Here is a 5,366-nt window from a genome sequence, read left to right as displayed (position 1 = left end):
GGTGTTTGCAGTAAGTTAAGGAGCGGTGATGACAGCATGTTTCACAGTGTCAGAAGGCCCACCTCTACTTAATGTACGTGGGGGAGGGGGGGACTTTGGAGGATAAGAAGGCATTAGTAAGGAGGAAGAAGTAAGAAAAACTGGTTAGGAGAGGGAATGAGGAGGACGGGAAGGGGTGAGTAAAGAGGAAAGGGGGATGGGAAGGGGATAGTAAGAGGAAAAGGTTGGGAAGGAAGCGGGGAAAAAGGATGAAGGATGTAGAAGGAGAAGGGAAAGAAGGGAAAAGGTTAGTAACAGAAGAACGTCGGCAAGAATGGATAGGGGAGAGTAGAAACAGACTGCAGGGGAAGAGACAAAAAGAAGAGAAGGGGGGAAAGGAGAGATGATGAAAGGTGAAGGGTGGTGTACTGGAGCGAAGAACGAGAGGAGGAGGGGGAAGGATAGGAAAAATTGGTGATGGAGAGATGTGAGAGAAAGTGGGGACATGACAGACCTAGAGAGAAAGTGAGTTGAAGAGAGAAAGGAGGGAAGAGGAAGACGGGAAGAGGAAAACTGAAATGGTTGGGGAAGTTTAGTAAAAGAGGGGAAAGGGGGAGGAGGAAAGAAAAAGAGTGTGTTAAGGGAAAGTAAGGAAGGTTGAAAGAAAGAGGAAGGAGGAAGGAAAGGGAGAGGGAAGGGAGAAGAACTGAGACGGAGAGAGAGAGAGAGAGAGAGAGAGAGAATCAACGATGCAGAAGGAAAACGTAATGTACACAAAACAAAACAAAAGAAAAATGTTCAGTTCCCAGATGAAACGATAAGGAAAAAGAAAAATCACGAAGATAGGCTTGTCATTATCGAATTTTCTTTGTTTCACCCAAAACTATATGGAGCGAGCGACGTTCTCGGGTCCTTAGTAAGTTTAGTAGCAGAGTGAAAAAAAAAAAATAATAATAATAGGCGGCAGCGAAGCTAATATATATTTTTACGTTTCAAAGAAGGGGCTGTGGGGATGGGAGAGGGAGTTTAGGGGTGGGAAGATGATGAAGGAAGAAAGAAGGAGTGATGATGACTGGATGAGACGATGGTAGAGAAGAGACCAAAGATAATATTTTTTATTGTGTGTCCAACTCAGGGTACAGGCGTAATAGCTCGTTCCCTAGGCCCACTAGACCTCCTATGTGCCATACGCATTCACTTGTCATCACTTAGGTACTATAAACCACGCCCCACATTGAATGAATGCAGGGGCTATCTCATTCATGAGTGATGTATTGGTAATCGTGGACGAGCTTTTGTAACATGTCAGGGGGATCTGTGGAGACCACTAAAGTCTCCCTCAACGAAATTAATATAATCAAACCGTTCCCTGCGCTAATGAGATCAAACTTCCATCATTTCAGACAACAGTCGACGTCTAATGAGTGGGCCCCCACCTCCCCCGAGAAGGGAAGAGCTAGTGTTTAAAATTGAAAAGAAGACGATAAATTTGGAGGGTGGTAAGGATGAAGATGTCTGAAAAGGCTCAAGAAAGAAGAAAGGATATAAAGAAATTGTAAGAAAAGAGGAGAGAAAGCAACGAGGAATAAGAAGCTGAAGAAAGAAATGAAGAGTACTGAAGACTGGAAATAAGAAAGTATATCAAAGATGGTATAGATGAGAAGGTAAGATGATGAGGGTTGATGAAAGGAGGAAAATTAAGATGGAGAAGTGGTTCAGGATAGCATAATGTAGGAAAGCAAAAGGAGGGAAGAATTTGTGAGAAATGTAGGATGTTGATGAGAAGGAGAGGAGGAGGAAGAGGAAGAGAAAGAGAAGGGAGAAAAAGAGGAGGAGGAGGAGGAGGAGGAGGAGATGGGGGATATGAAGCTGAAGGAACAGGAACGGGGACGGACGAGGAAACTAACAGACTGAATAGACGGTGGCGATGATGAAAGATAGAAAAGATAAAGAGGGATCAAATGATGGAGATGGTAGGATGGAGGGGGAAGGACGATTGTGAGAGATGGGGGAGAAGAACAAGGGAATAGATAAACGAGGAGGCAAGAGGAGATGGGAAAATTTTCGCAACTGACGAGGAGAGGATGAGGAGAGAAGATCAGGAGGGATAAGATGATGGACGTGGTAGGAAGCAGAGAATGCAGGAGATCGTGAGGGAAGGAAAGGGAAAGAGAAACAGGATTAGAAGTTGAACAAAGATGAAACACGAGGAAGAAAGAAAAATTACTATGAGAAGAAGTTAGAGATGAAAGGTGGTAGAAATGTGAAGTACATAATAACGGAGGTAGGAGGAACAAGGGAAAATGTTGAAGGCTGAAACCGATAAGGAAGACGGTAGTTAATAATCAAAACGCATATTATAGATGAGGCAAGAGGTAAAAGGATTCGAAAAAAAATTATGGAGAACGTGAAAGATAATAGATAACAAAGATGAGGGGATGATGATAGTGAAAAGAAAAAGAAGGGATGAAAACTGTGAGAGATGGAGAAAGAGAAAGGAGGAATAAGATAATGTCGGGGAAGGAAAGAGGAAAACGGCGGAAAATTACATGAAGGAGGGAAAAGAAGGAAAAGAAGAAGACTGACTGTGAGTTATAGAGGTAAAAGGAGAATAGATGGATGAGAAAAGGGAGAGAAATGAGGGAAGAAGAAAAAAATTATGAAAAGCTGATGAGAGGAATAAGATGATGGATGTGGTAAGACAACTGGAGGGAGGCAGATTCGGAGGGACAGAGGAGGATATGAGGGATAAGATGAATGATATGAAAGAAATTAAAAAAAAATATTGAGGACTGAAAGAGAGGTAAAAATGCTGAAAACTTAAAAAAAAAAAAAAAAGATGTTGACTTAATGAAATTGAGGGAAGGAAGGGTATAAGACTGTTGTGAGAAGTGTACAAGAAGGAAATGGAGAAAGAGGGAAGAAACAAACTGTGGTGGAGTGAAGAGAAGGTGAGCAAACTAGGAAGCAGGAAGTGAGTGAGGAATAAAATGTCGGTGGAGGAGATATGAGAGAAGAAATTGTATGAGACTGAAAAGAAAGAAAAGATGTATGTGTGTGTGTGTGTGTGTGTGTGTGTGTGTGTGAGAGAGAGAGAGAGAGAGAGAGAGAGAGTCCTTTTTTGTGTTGAATCTTCATGTACATTTATTTTTAAACATTGTGTGTGTGTGTGTGTGTGTGTGTGTGTGTGTGTGTATGAGAGAGAGAGAGAGAGAGAGAGAGAGAGAGAGAGAGAGAGAGAGAGAGAGTCCTTTTTTGTATCGATGAACCTTCATGTACATTTATTTTTAAACGTGTGTGTGTGTGTGTGTGTGTGTGTGTGTGTGTGTGTGTGTGTGTGATAGAGAGAGAGAGAGTCCTTTTTTGTGCCGAATCTTCATGTACATTTATTTTTTAACATGTGTGTGTGTGTGTGTGTGTGTGTGTGTGTGTGTCAGAAAAGATTACTTCTTTGTTAGTTTGTCATCTTTACCTTTTGACGATATTTTTTCAGTTTATTGAACATCTGTTGCGCTGAAAGAACTAAAACTGTTTTTCACTGAAGGTTTTAGTGCGGTGATTCCTTACATACTTGTTTTCTGTACTTCCAGATTTTTTCTTTTCTTTCAAGGTTCTGTACTCCTCTCGATCTGATAAGGTCATTTCTGCATATCAGGATTTGCAATTTCATATTAGTACTTGTGATTCGTCATCCGTTTGCGTGTCTGCGTATGAGCGTGCGTGAGTGCGTGAGCATTTGTGTGTGCGAGTAGCCGGACATCTCGAAATACTGACTTACCCTGACAAACTTGTTCCCAAACTTTTTAAAACTTTGTTAATAAAGGGGTGGTGGGGGTGAAAGGTTTCCTGAATGAGTCACTCAGAAGTTGAAGAAAACTAGGGAGCGGAAAAATCCTGGCAACATTTTGTGCAACGATGTCATATCGGGGACATTCTGGAACAAGGTAGGGGGCACTGTTAATACCAAGGACTGCCACTTGAGACCGGACAGAGAAAGGATAAAGAACGAAGCATAGACGACGTTGAATGACGCTGTGTGGGTGGGTGTTGGTTTAGTTTGTGATCTGGCACATAAACAAACAAACGAGCAAAAACCCAACGGTAAAATGCTGTACAGTACCTCTGCGTAATGGGAGGAGCCAGTGAAGCATTTGTTAGCAGTTCTTGCTCGAAGCTAGATAAACTTCTGTTCGATTTTCTGTCCGATCAGGCTGATGGGCCTGTATTATTCTTTATCGCTTATCCCTTTACTGTTCGGCGACCAGGGAAATGGGGGAAACAAGTTTTTTTCAGAAGTCTGATCGACCTCCGAATAAGACTATATAGTCTATCTGGGTGCAGGATACCTGTATGCTATCACTGCACTACCACCTTCCCTTTAGAAGGGATTTAATACTTTCAGTCGCATACGCATTCTGTATTTTCCTTACTAATATTAAACATTTTATTCAATGTAGGAGAGCACTTTAATTTTGAAGTGGTTTATGAAGGTTATATCTAACCCTCCACTTTGTGTTGACTCTTCCTGACTGAATGCAAGCCTATGATAAAGACAAGAACTAATTAAACAATACGCCAACGAAGTTACGTTTCAAGGGCGTACTTGCTAACTCCGTGCAAAATTAATGTGGGTCAGAGCAGCAGTTCTAAGTTCCACTTACTGGTACTGTCGCTAACTTCAAGCCTCGTTTTTCTTTAATTTTAGCCTAGATGGTGTCCACTTTATAATAAGCTTCTGTTTCATCCTCATGGATTATACATCACATCAGAAGTTTCTAAACAAGGTAATATTATCGTGCTTTTTTGCAGTTATGTGTTATCATCTTGTATTCACACAATGACCGTACCCAACTTCCACACACTTTATCCTCGTGAGTAAAGTTTTTTCTTAAATAACACTGATAAACGAGGATATCTGAAGTGCTCTTCTTTAGAATGTATTTCAGTAATCATCATTAACGTTTTTATTATATCACTAAGCTTATATAATATAGCATAAAGCCACAGTAGCTCAATGAATACCGTTTTGTCTTCCAGAGGCTGGAGTTCGAAAACCAGTTGTTGTCGGTATTATAAAGAGGGCGCTGGAATACAGACTCTGACACACTAAGACGCAGCCATTGCAGGACTGATTTCCTTAAATTCTGTAATAAATACAAACTCTTCTTCCATATTATTACCTGGTTAAGGGTCGTCAGCTAAACTTTTACTCACTAGGAGTTACCAGACATAGGGAAGCACACTGAGAAACATTGCTCAAACAGCATATCCAAACAATGGGAAACGATACATCTCCTGATCTGCTTATCAGTTTATCAGTCTCATCCATTAATGCTGCCCTGACTCTGTTTCCCACCTAACCATGGGATGAAGTCAGATTCAGAGAC

The sequence above is a fragment of the Coenobita brevimanus genome, chromosome 101 (assembly GCF_032717465.1).
Source record: "Coenobita brevimanus isolate Jiangsu-jjx chromosome 101, ASM3271746v2, whole genome shotgun sequence".
Lineage (NCBI taxonomy): Eukaryota > Metazoa > Arthropoda > Malacostraca > Decapoda > Coenobitidae > Coenobita > Coenobita brevimanus.
The sequence above is the reverse complement of the archived record's forward strand: the minus strand, read 5'-3'. Positions refer to the sequence as shown.